This window comes from Palaemon carinicauda, chromosome 29, assembly GCF_036898095.1.
Source record: "Palaemon carinicauda isolate YSFRI2023 chromosome 29, ASM3689809v2, whole genome shotgun sequence".
Taxonomy (NCBI): Eukaryota; Metazoa; Arthropoda; class Malacostraca; order Decapoda; family Palaemonidae; genus Palaemon; species Palaemon carinicauda.
Window position 1 is genome coordinate 66,161,954 of NC_090753.1, and position 20,824 is coordinate 66,182,777.

At 32.7% G+C, this 20,824-nt stretch overlaps 1 protein-coding gene across 2 annotated transcripts in view; it reads right to left on the reverse strand.

The window, feature by feature from the left end:
• Positions 1–15,807, reverse strand: part of LOC137622203 (beta,beta-carotene 15,15'-dioxygenase-like) — a 44,887-nt gene extending 29,080 nt beyond the window's left edge. Inside the window, exon 1 of one of the 2 annotated variants that reach the window (XM_068352668.1) lies at positions 15,670–15,807. The gene's annotated coding sequence lies outside the window, so the exon portion shown is untranslated. Of the gene's footprint in view, positions 1–14,543; positions 14,564–15,669 lie in introns of those variants that run through there. The other variant, XM_068352670.1, reaches the window with a different exon arrangement.
• Between the last annotated feature and the right edge of the window lie 5,017 nt (positions 15,808–20,824).

Here is a 20,824-nt window from a genome sequence, read left to right on the forward strand (position 1 = left end):
TTGTCTCTGCTTAGGGACTTTATTCAGAGCTTATAGTGTGAAGTCTTAAACCACAGAGCTTAAACCAATGACTTTAAATTTCTCTGGAAAAAAAAAAAAACAGTTTGAAAATAAGCCAGGAACTAAAATTACCATTGTCATATAATCAAAGGTTTTGGGAAAAGAGGTGGGGGTGGGGGCGAGTCATCTCATCTAAAAGTATCATGGTTTGATGTTTCAGGAAATTAGCCAGAGGTAGTATCAGGAAATTATAAAGTTTTATATAAAATTTAGTTCTTATGCCATGTACTCTGGCATCAAATGCCATTCAGCGTTAACGAAATTAGCCATGGCTATCAATAATACTCAGGCACTGGGCCCGGGGATTTTATTCAGTTAGGGTTGTGGTAGCCTATGTGATAAAGTCCCTAACTGGTGAACACCAGACTGGTTAAGACTCCTGCCCAAACTTTAGTTTCTCTGGTCACTGCAACCTCAGCATCCTTGTAAGACAAGGATGGGGGGTTTGGGGCTTACAGGTCTATCTGTAGAGATATCAGCAGCCATTGCCTGGCCCTTCTTGGTCCTAGCTTGAGCGGAGAAGGGGTTAGGGCGCTGATCATAAGTATGGTCAGTCTCTACGGTAGTCTCCTGCTCGATAGGGCAATGTCACAGTTCCTTCCCTCTGCCATTCATTATGGACCTTTAAATCTTTTAAAAGGCGACTCTAGAAAACCCCCATAGATACACAAAAATTATAAATCCGAATGAATATATAAAAGTAGGTCATAAGCGGGTGTACCAGAGGTCGAGGAGAGGCTAGTAAGAGGAGCAATTCCTCCCTTTAAAGTTCTTTCTTAAAAGGGGGCAGCATAACATAGCAACGGTAGACCAAAATTGAAGAATTTAATCAGAAACACTCAAAATGACAAAAAAAAGTTTTCATTGCAGTCTTGTTTAAAGGTACACAGACACTATTCTGTCTTATGTCTTCCTCTCTATTTCTCTATTTTTCTTTTTTAAGTGTATAGTGAGTTATAACCAAAAGCGTTCATTGCAGTTATTTTTTTTAAGGTACACTGACAATTCTGTCTTTGTTTCTTCCTTTCGTTTTCTTTAATTTCCTATAGTGTGTATATGCAGAAAATTTTAACGCTTTTACGGTTCTCTTAAATGTTTTAATTGTTCATAACGTCAAGAGTTTATTTCTTTACTTTTCCTCTCTGGGCTATTTTCCCTGTTGCTTTTTCCGACTAGGGTTGTAGCTTAGGAAGTAATACTAATAAGAGCTCTGTATTAATTTGTCTTAAGCTTTGACAGGGACTAAGAGTTTAATTCCGGTAAAAAAAAAATTGTCTTCCTGATTAAACACCATAAAGAAATGTGATTTACTTAATCGAAAACTAATTACGCTCACTCATACTGCGATAGATCAATGTCAATTTATTTTACAAATTTAGTGCAATACAATTTTACATATGAATATTTTGTTTTATGTATTAACTAATTTCCGTTTAGTTTTATGTACGTTTGTGATCATAGTGAGGGATGGATTGAGATGGTTTGAGCTTGCTCTGCATTTCGCGAAAGATTAGTTCACCAAACATTCAACAAGGCACTAGAGGAGTTGGAAGACCAAGGCCTACATGGCTGAGGACTATGAAGCGTGAAGTAGGAACTTGTGAATGGAGTTTTCGATTTGAATGCTCTAAAGAAGACTGGCGAAATCTAACAAGAGGCCCTATGAGTCAGTAGGTGTAGGAGGAAACTACTGATTTAATGAATTTCTTTCACGACTAGTTCTTAAAAAAAATTTAGCCAAATCCAGTTGTTCACAGTCTTCACAACTGATGACTTAAACCAGATGAGGAAAATATTCCAACGCTAAAAAACAAATTATCCAACGCAAGTTCAGTTATAATTTAAGTTTATACATTAAATTAAAATTAAGGCTAAAACTTCATTTACACGAATTTAGATTAATAAATAAGTTATGAATCCAACTTCGCTCTAGAATAATTACGAAAAAGTAAAATGATAAATCTTAATTGTAATGTAATTAGTGTAAAATTATTCAACACAATATTTAAGTTTTGCAGTTTAGGATAAATTTATCATAAATTATACAAAAAAAAAATAAAAAAAATATGGTCACTTGAATCTTTATACAATAACATAAATATACGTAAAAAAAACCTGCTCTTAAAATAAAACCAGTTTATAAAGCCTTGAAAACCAAGTATGGCACCAAGAGTACCACTATTGTATCGAATACTTAAATATTAAAAAAAAAAAAAAAAAAAAAAAAAAAACTTCAGAGAGAAGTTATATATCTAAAAAAAATCTTTTATGGTTGACCTCTAATGTAGTTTAGCCTTAGACCTGGTAAACATTCAAGTATATCTGGATCACCTTTAATTTACAACCGACGTGAAAATGTCAGGCCAGGGGTAACAGGCCCATTTGATAATTCATTAATCAGGTTTTGGGCAAAACACATCGAAAGTTCTTGTTTGACGACATCGAAAGTTCTTGTTTGACGACCTTGAGAGAGAAGAGAAAAAGTAAAGATAAAAATAAAGAAAAGACAGAAAGATAGAAGAGAAGTAAATATAGTAGAAAAGAAAGAAATGGAGAGAGAGAGAGAGAGAGACGAGAGAGAGAGAGAGAGAGAGAGAAAAGAAAAATATGAGAAAGAAAAATGAGTAAAGAAAGAAAAAGAGAAAAATATGAAGAGAGAGAGAGAGAGAGAGAGAGAGAGAGAGAGAGAGGACTTCCTGTTTACCTAGCAACAGCTGATCGAGTGGTGTGCGAAAGATTAACTTTTTTATAACTTTTTTTATAACTAAAGTGATTATAATCGCTTGTGATTAAGATTTTATATAAATGCGTTCCTTCAGAAGTAATTATCTTTAATCCACTGATTCAATTATTACAGGATTAAAAGCACTTTTAAATATTCAAAATCCGATACACTGAAGCAAATCAATTTCATGAAATCTTGATATATCTCAGTTCAGCAAAGCAAAATTAGGTGTACAGTAATAGCTGGTAATAAGGTGCTGACATTCTTAAACTAGAACGGCGCTCAGAGTTCAGACCTTATTTCTTCTAGATGTTGACATTTATTAATTATAATCTATTTTTTATACACTAACATGAACCAAGTTTGAAGTTTGTGACAACGATGTCTAAACTTATGGCTGATTGCAGGAATTGGAAATTTTGCTTGACCGTGACCTCGTCCTTTGACCTTCCAAAATTTAATGATTTCCAGCTATTTAAAGAACAGTTAATTCTGGCAAGTTTTATTACGCTACGATTAAAAGTTGTGGCCAGGAAGCAGTTCACAAACACGGGTGAAAACCTAGCCTATTTCCAACTTCGTTGGCGGAGGTAACTATTTTGGCAAAACAAATGCTCTTCAAATTCACAATTTACTTTTATAATTTACATAAACATTCAGTTAACCACAAGCTAGAAAATTACAGGTAAGGAAACTACTCTCATCCGGGCATAATAGTGCTTTAAACATAAAATTCTTTTAGATTCATTAAATAGAATTAAGAAAACCCACTACACACCAATTCTGCTAGATTGAGTAATAGAATTTGGGCCAATTGGCCCAGCGGCGGGGTGGGGACCCCATTTGAAGCCGGTGCATATAATCATCATCATCATAATCATTATTAGCTAAGCTACAACCTTAGTTGGAAAAGCATGATTATATAAGGCCAGGGGCTCCAAGAAGGAAAAATAGCCAAATGGGGAGAAGAAATTAGGAAATAAACTATAAGTAATAAAATATATATACATATATATATACATTATATATATACTATATATATGTCATATATATATGTCATATATATATATATATATATATATAAGTGTGTACATAATATATAATATATATATATAAATATATATAAATAATTATATATATATATACAAATATATGCACGTGTATATATATGTATATATGTATATATGTATATATAAAAGTGTGTACATAATATAAAAGGTGTACATAATATATAATATATATATAAATATATAAATATATATAAATAATTATATATATATACAAATATATGCACGTGTATATATATATATGTATATATGTATATATATATATATATATATATTGTCATATATATATATACATATATATATATATATATATAAGTGTGTACATAATATATAATATATATATAAAATATATAAATATATATAAATAATTATATATATATATATATATATATATAGATAGATATATACAAATATATGCACGTGTATATATATATATATATATATATACATACATACATACACAAACATAAATATACACAAACGTGTATAATATATATATATATATATATATATGTATATATATATATATATATATATAGATATATACAAATATATGCACGTTTATATATATATACATATATATATATATACATACATACATACATACATACATACATACAAACATAAATATACACAAACGTATATATATACATACATACATACATACATACATACATACAAACATAAATATACACAAACGTGTATAATATATATATATATATATATACACACATATACACACATTATATATATATATATATATATATCTATATATATATATATATATACATACACACACACACACACACACATATATACATATATATATATATATATATATACTGTATGTATATATATATATATACTGTATGTATATATATATATATATACTGTATGTATATATATATATATATACATACACACACACACACACACACACACATATATACATATATATATATATATATATACTGTATGTATATATATATATATATACTGTATGTATATATATATATATATATATACTGTATGTATATATATATATATATATACTGTATGTATATATATATATATATACTGTATGTACATATATATATATATATATACTGTATGTACATATATATATATATATATATACTGTATGTACATATATATATATATTATACTGTATGTACATATATATATATATATATACTGTATGTATATATATATATGTATATATATATATATATATATGTATATATATATATATATATATATTGTATATGTATATATATATATATATATACTGTATGTATATATATATATATATATACTGTATGTATATATATATATATATATACTGTATGTATATATATATATATATACTGTATGTATATATATATATATATATATACTGTATGTATATATATATATATATATATACTGTATGTATATATATATATATACTGTATGTATATATATATATATATATACACTGTATGTATATATATATATATACTGTATGTATATATATATATATATATATATTATACGCATATATACGTGTGCGTATATATATTACATATATATACACAATTGTATGTGTATATGTGTATATGTATATTCATATGTATATATATGTATATAGTGTATATTTTATGTGTGTGTATATATATATGTATATATATATATATATATATATGTATATATATATATATATATACATACATATATATGTATATATATATATATATGTATATATATATATATATATATATATACACACATACTATTTTAAGAACTAACATTAAGACCATCTAGTTACTTTGAGGGTAATTAAACTGGACGAAAAAATAAAACCGGGAACAGGAGCTTGACTTTATAATACAAGTGATAGGAGCAGGTCATTTATGGCATGAACACTTTTGGGAGTCTCTCTTGGCTTATAGAGCGCAATTATGAGAACCTTTACTTTGATGTTTTACTTTTGTTTGAAAAGCAGCTTATACTAGTGTGTGTGTAAACACGCAAACCAGTCATTGGAAATAATGTTTCATAGCTGAACATTAATCTGTTAAAGACTCGACATTATCACTGTCCTGTGTTGCCACCTCCCACAGCACAGCAGACTTTTCCAGGTTCGTAATCTCCAAGAAGTCAAAGTTGTCTAATTTAAAGCATTACTAAAGAAATATATAATTTCGAAACTGTCTCAAGACTCTTTGTAAGTCTTAATTTCGCATTCATTATTCCCACACTTCATTGCTAGGCAGCATTATCATGGTATTAAGGCGAGAGCTTTATTTGCAGTGATATTGGTCGCTGCAACATCACCATCCTTGTGAGATGAGGATGGAGGTTTGGTAGAGCCTATAGGTCTATCTGCAGTCATCTGCAGTCATCAGCAGCCATAGCCTGGTCCTCCTTGGTCCTAGCTTCGGTGGAGAGGGGGGCTTGGGCGCTTATCAAGATCTATACATACTCTCTAGGGCCTTGTCTTGCTTGTTAGGGATTGTCACTGTCTCTTACCTCAAACCATTCATGAGCAGCCTTTAAACCTTTATTGCAGCGACGATCGTTCAATCCCTAGGCTGTCAGCAGTGGCAGAGACCAATAGGTAAGGAGTTAGTGCCCTGTACTTAGGTTGCGTTCAGTGAACTTTTTTTTTTTTTTTTTTTTTTACCTGCATGAAGGCACATTAAGGCTGCGGAAGGCAGGGGATGCCTAAATATAGGGTATAGAGGGATATCCAAATATGTAAATTATTAATATCAAAGTTGGGTTAATATCAGATATAACTATACCGCAAACAGTCATAATTGAATTTTTTATCTAGACTTCATACATGTTAATTTAACATTTATATTTCCAATTATTCTGGCACCCTTATATCAATGAATGGGTGTAAACTTTATTAACCACATAGCTCAATGTTTCTAATAATTATAAATGCAATATTTTATCAACACAATTCATCCCAGTTTCATAGTCCGATGGGAAAACAAGAATTAGAACTAAAAGAACCACATCTAGTGTTATTCTTTGACTGGCCAGAGTACTACAAAGGATCTCTGGTTACGGCTCATTTAGTCCGTGTCTACACGTACACAGAATTGTCTGGCCTATTCTCCCCACAATCCCCTGTCCTTATACACCTGGCAACAGATTACCCAAAAATTCTTTGCTCAATGGGTCAACTACTGCAATGTAATTGTACAGTGTCTACTTTCCTCTTGGTAAGGGTGAGAGACTTCAGCCATGGTAAGCAACTCCTCTAGGAGAGGGGCACTCAAAAATCAAACTATTGCTCTAGTCTCGAGTAGTGCCATAGCCTCTGTACCATGGTCTTCCACTGTCTTAGGTTAGAGATCTGTTGCTTGAGGACACACTGACATACTGTTCTATCTCAATTCTTTTGCTCTTCCGTTTTTTTGAAGTTTTTAGTTTAAATGTGAAGGATCTCTTTTAATTTTACAGTTTTATTATTTTGATGGTTCATTCTTTTGTTCATTTATGTCCTAGTTTCTTTTCCTCACTGGGCTATTTTTCCTTTTGGAGCCCTTGGGTTTATAGCATCCTGCTTTTCCAACTAGGGTTGTAGCCTACCCTGTAATAACAATGGTCCTCCGCTCAAGTTCGAAGTTTCTTTCAAGCCTGCAACTTCACCATCTTTGCGCAGCTAAAGATGGAGTTTATGAGAGCCTATAAGTCTACCTGCAGGGTCATCAGCAGCCATTGCCTGGCCCCCTCTGGTTCTAGCTTGAGAGCTTGTATAGGGTTAGTATATAGGACATTGTTCTGCTTGCTAGGGTTAAGGTAACCGCCCCTTGCTCTGCCATCCACGAGCGGGCTTCACGAATCTCTGATTAAGCTATCATTTTTTTTCCTCAAGTTGCCTATATGCACTGAATGGCCTCCCTCGAGCCTCTGTCCCAAATCCATGACATTTGCCTCTTGAGGGGAAAAAAGCTAAAAAATTAAGATAAGATACACTACAAACCACGCCCCTCCCTTTTGTATTGTCTTATAGACAATTAAACTATCTCCAACGAAATCTACAGGGAAAGGATGGACAATTATAATTTGTCTTAGAAAACTGGCAACCGTACTAGGCATGCAATTTTCACCATCCATCCAATTTCCAGCATGCATTAAATTTTCACTATACTTGCGCTACGGCAGACCCATTTCACACCAACATCGTGTATTGTCTTCTGGCCGGAATATCCACACAAACTTCAAAATATTTTTTTTCTAACCCATAAAAAGAATAAAATTGAAAGTTATCAATAAATATTTTACGTAATTACTAAACTAACCCAATTGTGACAATGTTAATTTTAAAAAATATGGAGATACCCTGACGTGGTGAAAGATTGTGTATTGCCTTTATCAGCAAAGCTGTACTATACATGGTCAAACATACTAGGTTGACTTGCTGTGAGCCAGCTGACTAAAGTCTCCCACCATCATCAATCCGTAATGGCCAGCGTGGTGATGAAAACTAGCCAGACCTCAAACAGCAATAAAGACATGTCTGAGGTCTTTGTCCTACAGTGTACTAAAAACTTTCATTTGTTGTGTGTTTAAGGCAAAGGATGAATAAATCATATGGCTTGAGACAAAGGTCTCGGAACCTGAGTTTTATGTTAAGTTTTCAAACGGGAAAACTTATTCTAAAATTATGAAAAATAAATAAAAGATAAGGTATCACAGTTCTAATTGATTAGACCATATCTTTTATTTCCATTTCCTTTTCTCACTGGGCTATTTATCCCAGTTTGGGCCCTTGGGCTTATAGCATCTTTCCAACTAGGGTTGTAGCTTAGCTAATAATAGTAATAATAATAATAATAATAAATGAAATAAACACCGTGTGTTTAAGATAATTATTATTATTAATACTTGCTAAGCTACAACCCTAGTTAGAAAAGCAGCATGCTATGAGCCCAAAGGCCACAACAGGGAAAACAGCCTAGTGAGGAAAGGAAGCAAGGAATAATGGAAATTTTTAAGAACAGCAATAACATGGTAAAATTATAAGCAGGATGATAAGATATTGGAAATAATGAAAGGTTTTGCACGAAAAACTAGTTTAAGAATTAAATTATTAAAGGTAAAAGATCCGTCAAAAGACTTTAAAGGTTTTGAAGCGTTTGGTGACAATGCAGAGCTTACTTAGCTTATAGAAAGTTCATCGAATTATATTAACATTCTTAATCAGACATTATACCAATGTCAATCATATCCAACAGCTGGAAAAAAAAATATTAAAAAAGCTGACCACGCTAAGAAAAAAAATGTATAATAAGATAAATGATATTAACTGCAGTCATTTCCGTTTTACAAGAACTGAATAAATCCAGATATAATTAGTATTAACCAGAAAGAACCTTGAGGGTCTTTTCAGTACGTTCCTCTTCAGTCATGGCCGAAGAAAATATTTCTGTGAACTGAACTCACAGGCATGTGGAGGCAGGATGAGAGAGAGGAGGGGGGGGGGGGGAAGTGTGTTTAGTAATAATACAGCACATTCAGTTATGTGGCTCAACATGTTAGGGCGAAGATTGTATCCTTGATATTATAAGATCTACTTACTACTTTACGGCCTATTTAACACATTTTAATAGGGCATTTAATGAATTTTTATTATTTTTAATATAGTTATAATTAATAGTTTATATCCACATTGGGCTGCTCTCCATATTTGAGCCATTGGGCCTTGATCATCCGCATTAGAAAGTAGGGTTGTAGCTTAGCTATAATAGTAATTATAATAATCATGTGGTTATATATACATATTTAAAACTATATGCTTCTGGAACCGCGCTCTAATAGGATTTTTTTCTGTATAAATTGTAAGTATATAAGGAATCTTGAGTCATCATCTGCTCATACGCCTATTGACGCAAAGGGCCTCTTGTTAGATTTTGCCAGTCATCTCTATCTCGAACTTTTAATTCAATGCTTCTCCACTCATCTATTCACGGTTCATAGTCCACAGCCATGTAGACCTGGGTCTTCCAACTCTTCTAGTGCCCTGTGGAGTCCAGCTAAAGGTTTGGCGAACTAACCTCTAGTCTAGTTAATTTTCAAATCCACATCATCACAGCACAGAAAAACAGTGTCCAGCAACTTCTTGCTGGTCTTAATTTATTCAGTCCTTTGAATGTCTAATGGGAGCATATTTGAAATGCTCTAGCGCCCTTTAGGCTCATTGAGAGTTAATATAGCTTAGAATTAAGAGTAATTCCCAAGACAGGGATGCGTTCATGTCTAACCATTGACATTAAAAACATTACTACGCTAAGATGGTATTTTAAGAGCAAGAGTTAAAATAACTCACCCGCGGAAAAAAAGTCTCGCGGAAAAAAAAAAAAAAGTCAAAACCAGTGACTTATATTAACTATTATGTTCCTCCCACTGCTTGGTTAAGTTAGTTATATTTTATTTTTTATTTAAAATTCGTATGGGTTCAGTTTCGCTAACCTAAATTAGAACAAACTATCTTCAACCCTTAATAGAAACAAACTAATCCAATTCTATTAAAGATCTTTGCTTCATCCAATCTTATACCGCAGCCTCTCTCTTTCTCTCTCATTAGCTATGCAGTCCTTCCATTTGAACTTAGGACCTTTCCCTACTACCAAACTCCGTTCCCTGACCCTTTCACGCAGGGTGTCTTATTCTCTTCGCATAAGAATAGGGTACCACGTTAGTTTTAATTTATTTTTATCTTGCAAAGTAGTCTATGGTACTATGGTTATGGTAGCCCATGGAAACCACCCTGCCTGACAATCTGTTATAAAAGAGTTTTACGAGCACCCAAGTTCCATAGTTTTTAGTACAGTCTGCAACGTTACGATCCTTGTGAGCTAAGGATGGGTTATCAGGAAGAGCCTATAGGTCTACCTGAAGAGTCATCAGTCCACATTACCTGGCTCTCCTAAAGTTTAAAGAAGAGACTGACACAATCACACGTATATTGGTCAGTCTTGCACATTGTCCTGCCCCTGGTCCACATCTACCATTCTTGAACGACAAACTAGCTAGGGCTTTCATACCAGTTTGAAATCTTACGCAGCTAGCTCGCGTGCAACTCTGCGTAGGGGGGGGGGGAACGTTGCACGGAGCGGGACCAACTAAGCATGCAATAGGGCGAGTGTGTCAGCAGTGGTGGCTATGTAAGGAATGTCTTAGTCGCCTGACCTACCAGTCTTAACAATACCGTCCCCCTTCGCACACACGCCTGCCACATTCCAGGATTAGAGTAGATATCCCGACACCAGTTTCTAGTCACAGTTAAAAAGATATTACTAATGTAAAGTAAAATATTGAAAAAGAAATAAAAAGTAGAGAGAATGGTTCAAATTATTGGAATTATAAAAAGAACCCAGACACCAGTTTCTAGTCACAGTTATAAAGATATTACTAATGTAAATTAAAATATTGAAAAAGAAATAAAAAGTAGAGAGAATGGTTCAAATTATTGGAATTATAAAATATAACAAAAGTAATGAAGAATTTTGACCTTTTATAACAGTTCCAATAATTATAAATACGAATTAAAAATAAAGAGATCCAATAATCAAAACTAAAGTACTGAAAAATATTACAAGAGTTCCAATCATTAAAAATTAAGTTCAAACAACTAAAACTAAAGTACGGGAAAAATTTTTATCTTTCATAAGAGTTCCAATATTTGAAAAATTAGAGTTCCAGTAATTAAAACTAAAGTGCGGAAAATTTAGCCTTTATAAAGAATTCAAAAAATTAAAACTAAAATTTAAATACAAACATTTACATTCGTATCCCAAAATTTCCCACCATAGTCACAGAGCTGTACCCCTCCTAGAGTCAGACTGACGTCACTATGGATTGTAAACAGTCTTCCAGTGTCTTCTTCCAAAGATAAAAATAGAAGTAAATTACTTCCTGGAAGTAATTTTGTTATTTACTATATTACACTTATAGCATCTTATATTTTTCAACTTGGGTTGTACTTTAGCTTGTAATAATAACTGCAATTTATAGAGGGTGAAATGCTATAAATAAGTGCATTTTTAGTGTAATCTGATTTTAGCTTTTTTGAAAAATACACTTGTTTTCATAATAAAGTAAAAGATTATTTAACAAATATGCAATTATGTTTTTCCCCAAGAAGAATAATTACCGGATAGTGTTAATTACAAGCTAGTATCAATTTTGCGGTTAGTATAATTACCATCTATTACCGCAACATCTAAAATATGTCCATCCTGGGTACATCAACTATTTACTTCCGCGAGATCTTTGAAAAGCAGTTGTATAATATGAAGAAGTAAGATTCACAGACGTAATAAAAGTTCCCAAATGCATCCTGTTTGAAATCCAAGCCAGGTTAGGTTGTAATCTTATAGCTTACTTCCGATCGAAAGATGTGGCCTTGGATGCCACCGATCTGTTACGTTCACAACTTAAGACACGTTGGCTTTTATAAGAGGAAGCTTTTGCTAATGGAAGCCTAGCTGGGAATTACCTGCGAGTTTAGATATATTTATAGATCAATGTGTTTACAGTTACTTTTACAGATTAAAGGCTTCTAGTGTCATTTTTTGGTAATGTACTTTTATTTATATTTCTTTATATATATATATATATATATATATATATATATATATATATATATATATATATATATATATATATATATATATATATGTTGAATATTATGTTAAATATACATATATTGTGTTACATAATAAAATTATAACGTTTTCATAAAATTTTTAAAGTTTTATGAATTTAATATATATATATATATATATATATATATATATATATATATATATATACACATATATTTTATATATATACACATACATATATATATTGTATATATATATTGTATATATATATATACATATATATACATATATACATATATATACATATATACATATATATACATATATACATATATATACATATATACATATATATACATATATACATATATATACATATATACATATATATACATATATACATATATATACATATATACATATATATACATATATACATATATATACATATATACATATATATACATATATACATATATATACATATATACATATATATATATATATATACATATATATATATACATATATATATATACATATATATATATACATATATATATATACATATATATATACATATATATATATACATATATATATACATATATATATACATATATATATACATATATATACATACATATATATACATATATATACATATATATATATATACATATATATATATACATATATATATATATATATATATATATATATATATATATACATATATATATATACATATATATATATATATACTTCAGGTTTTGTCTAATTATTTTTGTCTAATTATTTATGATTATTAAAGTCATATTTAATCCTTTAAAGGTTATTTCATTAGTATTTTTAATAATTAAAGTTTTTAAGTTTTATTTTTATATTCTATGCGCAACCGAGAAAACAATGTGGGGAAAACAATTTAGTACAGAGATAAAACACAATTAAAAGTTTAAATTAGTCGTGAAATAACCAGAGTACCTCAGATAAGAGAAAAGTAACAGTAGCCACCCACTCTTTTAACAAAGTCAAAACCACTACCGCCATTTCATCAGTATAATGAAAACTTTCATCAAAGAACTTTGGGGGGAAAATTATTTTTGTACATATTCCATCATTAAGTAATGTTACCGAAAGAATAAAAGTGGCATGTACTTTATCAAAAGTGTGTGGGGTGTGTGTGTGTGTAACCTTCTGTAAGCGTTTAACCTTCCCTGGGGAAATTTTCTTATCTAAGATTACCATACAGTTATTTTATTTGAATGAATCATCGGATGACTGGAAACAATGGCGGTATTAAATTATTTAATTTAAAACTAGCATTATATAACAAAGCTATAGCAATCTGAATTACTGAGTATCAAGTCTTTCGAAAAGTTAAGAAAAAAAGTTTATTCTAAGAGCATCGATTTGACAGTTAACGCGGATTAAGGTGTGCTATAATGCCTAAAAATCTATAGGACAAATAAATCTTGTAAGTCCCGTAGAACAAGATTTCCATGTATGATAGGACCACGAAAACATCCCTTAAAATAAAATTAAATAGATAAACCATCTGGAAATAATTGGTCTAAATGTCTTTCAAACTAAACTCTTCGAATTCCCATGCTCGATTTATAAGAAAATATCTTGGAATATACGTTTAGGGTATAGCAGTATATACATACTGTTTAGCAAAATTTCTGAAGACTGCATCAAAATTATAGCAGCTACGCAGGCTATCGTAAATAGTCACATGACATGCAATTTTCAATTCTACAGTTATAACCGATACAAAATTTGGTTTATCAGCGAGAAACCAGATAATCTTGGCATACTAAAATATATATCTTCAAATGCTTTAGAAGTTTCATCAATACGCAAGGTAATTGATATAATTTGAAGCAATCAATGCGCCACAGTATAAAAAGTAGTCACTACAGTATATCCACTTTCTTCCAATAGGAAAATTTAACTTAAAACTAAGAATTGTTAACAATTACACTTTTCACCAATCTTCAATAACCAAATTAACGATCTACGTGTGGTAAAAAACTCTACACAGCACTAAACACCACAAAACAAACGTTCACAGCCTACCTAGTATTATTAGGTATATATATACCAGGACAGCAGTTGCTGATAAGTGCCACACCACCCCCACCACCTCCCTTCTCACAGCTCATCCACGAGAACAACACTGAACAGGAAGACAAACAAACCCTTTCTATATATACCTGGGATAGCCAAGTCCCTTTCGAGGGCCAGGGTATATAAAAATTGCGTCACTTCCGTTAGGTACACGTCATGGAATAGGCTTTTTCCTATTGAAAGTCAATCGTGTGTGTAATAACGGATGGATGATTCAACCTTATAGGCCTTGGCACTTAACATGTAGGTTAAGGTCACTGTTCTTATGGATTCCAGCCCAATTTAAAATCAAGACATAGAAGTATGACAAAAACAGTAGCCCGAAATTCCCAAGAAATAAAGGTTACGAAGTTTAATGGAAGATATAACCGGAATTGGCAGCAGACGACAGCCCATGACGCAACAGTCAGGTTTACCGGAATTATTATGTACGGGTATCAAGGGAATAGCATTGTCTATGTATTATACCATGCATGTGGACTTGCAGACCATGTGTCAGGGTCGAATTAATGCAAAGGAAATTAAGACTCCATAGCAGCGTGTATTCAATACACATCTGTTTGAAAATTCTCTATATATATAAGGAGAATAACGGTAATTAACATATAAGCCCCAAACAACTAGGCATTTAATTGCAATGAGTACATATTAAAAATTGCAATGAGTACATATTAAAAATTGCAATATGTAGGCCTATAGTTCAACAGGCTATTCTAAATAAGTTGAAAATAATCTTTCACAAATCCTATTCCCCATACTTATTACAATTTGCAATATGTAGATTATATAAAAATAAATAAAGGAAAAGTTGAATATAACTTAAACCAATCCTATCACCATAGATCTACCCAAAAGTACACAAATACGCCGGGGGGGGGAACAAAAAAAAAAAAGTAGTTATAGAAAAAAATAATGCCCTTAACGTATGAAGAAAAAATTTACACTAGTCCAATTCCACTTGACTAAGCAATTTACACCAGTCCAAGATTTATAAACATAATGAAATTTAAAAAACGGAGTTTATAAATTTGAAAAAAAAAAAAAACTGCGCCAAATATACAAGACAGGAAATTACCTTAAAACCAAAAGTCAAACCAGGACGGTTAGCAAGAACCGAGTTGCTCAGCACAGAGTGACAACCAAACTGAGGTGAAGGACTCCTGGCCTGTCACTGGTCGCTTCCTGGTGTTTCATATCTCTTATCAAGTTGGGGGGGGGGGGGTGTCCTACAGGAAGTTTAGGTTGTAAACAGGTTTCAGTGACACCAGAAAACTACATAGTTAGTGGCCATTGGTCATTTCAATAGTTGATACACACACCATAATTATATATATATATATATATATATATATATATATATATATATATATATATATATATATATATATATATATATATATATATATATATATATATATATATATACACCATCATCTCCTCCTATGCTTATTGACGCAAAGGGCCTCTTATTCGAAATATATATATATATATATATATATATATATATATATATATATATATATATATATATATATATATATATATATATATATATATATATATATACATTGAACCGGCTGACGTATCTCTTTTTTATTATTATTATTATTATTATTATTATTATTATTATTATTACCTAAGCTACAACCCTAGTTGGAAAATCAGGGGCTCTAACAGGGAAAATAACCCAGTGAGGAAAGGGAATAAGGATTATTTAATATTTTAAGAACAGTAACAATATAAAAATAAATAGTTCCTATATAAACTATAAAAACTTGAACAAAACTAGAGGAGGTGAAATAGGATTAGAATAGTGTGCCCAAGTGTACCCTCAAGCAAGAGAACTCTGAACCAAGACAGTAGAAGACCATGGTACAGAGGCTGTTTGTATAATCTGAAAGATCTATTTTAATGTTACTGTTCTTAAGATATTCAATTTTAATTGTTCATTAATTCTCTTTTTGTTTATTCATTTCTTTATTTACTTTCCTCACTGGGCTATTTTCCCTGTTGGAGCCCTTTGGCTTACAGCATCCTGCTTTTCAAATTAGGCTTATAGCTTAGCTAGTCACACACACACATGTATATATATATATATATATATATATATATATATATATATATATATATATATAATTATATATATATATAAGAGAGAGAGAGAGAGAGAGAGAGAGAGAGAGAGAGAGAGAGAGAGAGAGAGAGAGAGAGACTACGAAATATAATACCGATTTAAGTGTAAATATACACATGCTGTTTATTTAAAATGCATTCACTCACACTGAAGAAAATTACTGTTAGTTTTTTTATTCGTAATTAGTTATCAGGAAATGTATATGTTAAAATGCATCTATATAAAATAAATCATATTTACATATATTCTTTAACTTACGTAATCAATGGAACTACAAACCAAATTATATTAAAAAAAAAAATCTGAGGGAATTTAAATGGATATTTCTAATAAACGATTTTTTAAATTATTTTTTTTGTGTGTAATATGGAAGATTCATTTTAATATTGGTTCTGTTCTTATATCATTCTATTTTAATTGTTCATTACTCCTCTTGTAGTTTATTAATTTCCTTATTTTCTTTCTTTACTGGGCTATTTTTTCTCTGTTGGAGCCCTTGGACAACACATCCTGCTTCTCCAACTAGGGTTGTAGCTTAGCTGATAATAATAATGATAATAATGGGTCTTCGGGTCGTTAGTACGTTATGCTATGAGCCATTACAGAAGAGAGTTTGTACCGTCTTCTTTCTCCCTACATGCACCCACTTTTAAAGCCTTCTGCTTTATCATTTCCTCGCTTTTTGGCGCTGAAGGGTCTCCCACACCCCAGCACCGTACCATATGACCTAATTTGGAATCACTATAAAATCAGCAGGAGCTACATCCCCTTCCTTCCCTAGTACTAGGTCTTCCTGGTGTAGGCCTATTTCTTTTCAGTATTTTCGAATGACACACACTTTTCAACTCCTTTTCTCCCATGTCTCCTAACATGACTAGACCACCTTAAAAACACCGTGCTACCCCTTTGCATTTTATAACACTACTTTATAACCCCCATTACATAGATCGCGTTGGCATTAATATTATTCATCTACGCTTGTTGCTCATAGTGTATATATATATATATATATATATATATATATATATATATATATATATATATATATAAGTTATACATGTATACTATATATACAGATAGATAAGATAAATAGTTAACCCTTTCTGAGTGGGGATACTTTTAAGTGATGAAAGGATTAATGTATCACCATGATCAGCCAAACTGTACTAGTCAGGGCCGCTCATACTAGGTTGAGTTGCTGTGAGCACTGAGACTAAAATCTCCCACCATCACCAGTACGCAATGGTCAGCGTGGCGATGAAATGGCCAAATACCAGACTTGAATAAGGACATGTCTGAGGCCTTTGTCTTGCAGTGGACTAGAAACGGCTGCATTGGTTGTTGTTGAATATATAGACATATATAGTCATATCAATTTTCACATGCATCACTGTGGAAATATATTAATAGCTTGAACGTCGACACTAATTTGGTGAGAGAGAGAGAGAGAGAGAGAGAGAGAGAGAGAGAGAGAGAGAGAGAGAGAGAGAGAGAGAGAGAGAGAGAGAGAGAGAGAAAATTCAGTGTTTGGCCAGTCATCAATATACCTAAAGTAGAACACAATATTTTGCTACGTTTTTCAATAATCTCGTCTTGTTCCATCGCCAGTTGATGTAAAGCTGTTTGTGTGTGTGTGTTTGTGTGTCTAGTACATCAACAACCACAGTGGTGACTGAGCTATTTCATATAAATATATTGATTATTAAATTGGTTTTGTTTGGAAATAGATATAGCAAATAAACGAAAGTAGGTCTAAGCGTGATTGCATATGTTGTTTCTTAGAGTTTGAACTATATCCAAATACCAAAATACTATTAAAATGTAGTTATCATTACGGTCAAGGTTTTAGTGTATGTAAGTGTGTGTATGTGTGTGTGTGTTTAGAAAGTAAGAAAGAGAAAGAAGAGTTAAGAGGATGGACAAATCCAATAGATTATGCAAATGAGACACAGTACCCTTTGGCCCAGGAATCACAGCCCGTGGTTAAAGGGACCTTTTATATTGCAAGATCATCTTATACCAAGGTTAGTGACAGGGTTATCCCAAAGTCCTATGGTGAAATGCACACACACACACACACACACACACACACCACACACACATATATATATATATATATATATATATATATATATATATATATATATATATATATATATATATATATATATATATATATATATATATATATGTATAATCTCATCATCATTATCATCATCAGCCGTTACTAGTACACTGCAGAATAAATGCCTCAGACATATTCTTCCACTTGCGTCTGCTTAATGGTCCACACTCACACCCTCAAACTTTCTTAGTTCGTCAAGCCATCGTCTTCTCTTCCTTCCCCTGCTTCTTTTGCAATCTCTAGGGACCTATTCTGTTATTCTCAATGTCCATTTATTGTCTGGCATTCTCATTATATATATATATATATATATTATATATATATATATATATATATATATATATATATATATATATATATATATGTATGTGTGTGTGTATATACACACATGTGTGTGTGTTACACCAATGAACAATGAAAACGAGGCCCAAAATCGTAGAAAACCCAAAACAAAACACTTGAAAGAAAAATCCCTTTTTCGCCTCACGGTCATTGGCAGAGGTGAGTGTGACTATGTTGACCCAGGGAGTGAAGGAGTGGGATTTCCTACTGGTCCTGCGAGTGACTCATCTCTTACGTACTCTTCCTCCTACCTCATTCCTCAATCCCCTCCCACCTCCGTCATCATCCCCCTTCCCCCTCATTCCTCATTCCATTCCCGTTTTATTTCTAATCCCCTTCACCTGCAGTGCTCATATTCCTTGTCCCCCTCATTCTCCATCACCCTAATTCCTAATTCCCCTTCACCTTTCATTCCTCATCTCCCTTCCCCCTTCTTTCCTCATCCACTTTCACCTTTCATTCCTCATCTCCATTTCCCCTTCATTCCTCATTTCCCTTTTCTCCTTCATTCCTCATCTCCCTTTTCTCCTTCATTCCTCATTCCCTTGTCCTTTCATTCCTCATCTCTCTCTCTTCCCTTCATTCCTCATCTCCACTCATTCTTCACCCCCTTCCCCTTCATTCCTCACCCCTTCCCCTTCATTCCTCAACCCTTCCCCTTCATTCCTTATCCGCTCCCCCTCATTCCTCATCCCCTTCTCCTTCATTCCTTATCCTTTCCCCCTTCATTTCTCATCTCACTTCCCCTTCATTTCTCATCTCACTTCCCCTTCATTCCTTATCCCCTTCCTCTTCATTCCTAGTGTCCCTTTCCCTCATTCCCTTCCCCTTTCATTCATCATCTCTCTTCTCTTCATTCCTCATTCCCTTCCCCTTTCATTCCTCATCTCACTTCCCTTCATTCCTCATCCCCTTCATTCCTCAGTTCCTTCCCATTTCATTCCTCATCTCACTTCCCTTCATTCCTCATCCCCTTCATTCCTCAGTTCCTTCCCATTTCATTCCTCATCTCACTTCCCTTCATTCCTCATCCCCTTCATTCCTCAGTTCCTTTCCTTTTCATTCCTCATCCCCCTTCACCCTTTATTCCTCCCCCATCCCTTCATTCCTAATCCCCTTCCCCTTCATTCCTTATCCCTTCCCCCTTCATTTCTCATCTCACTTCCCTGCATTCCTTATCTCCCTTCCTCTTCATTCCTCATCCCCCTTCCTCTTCATTCCTCGTCTCCAGTCCCCTTTCATTCCTCAATGCCCTTCCCCCTCATTCTTCATCTCTCTTCCCCTTCATCCTCAATGCCCTTCCCCCTCATTCCTCATCTCCCTTCCCCCTTCATTCCTCATCGCCCTTCCCCTTTACTCCTCATTCCCCTTCCCCTTTATCCCCCATCTCCCTTCCCCTTTATTCCTAATCCCCTTACCCTTCATTCCTCACCTCTTCCCCCTTCATTCCTTATTCCTTCCCCCCTCCATTTCTCACCTCACGTCCCCTTCATTCGTTATCCCTCTTCCTTCCTCCCCTTGATTCCCCATCCCCCATCCCCTTCTTTCCCCATTCCCTTCATTCCTCATCTTCCTCCCACTTTCGTTATTTTAAAGATTGTCCTAACGGGTACAGAATTTGCATCCAGT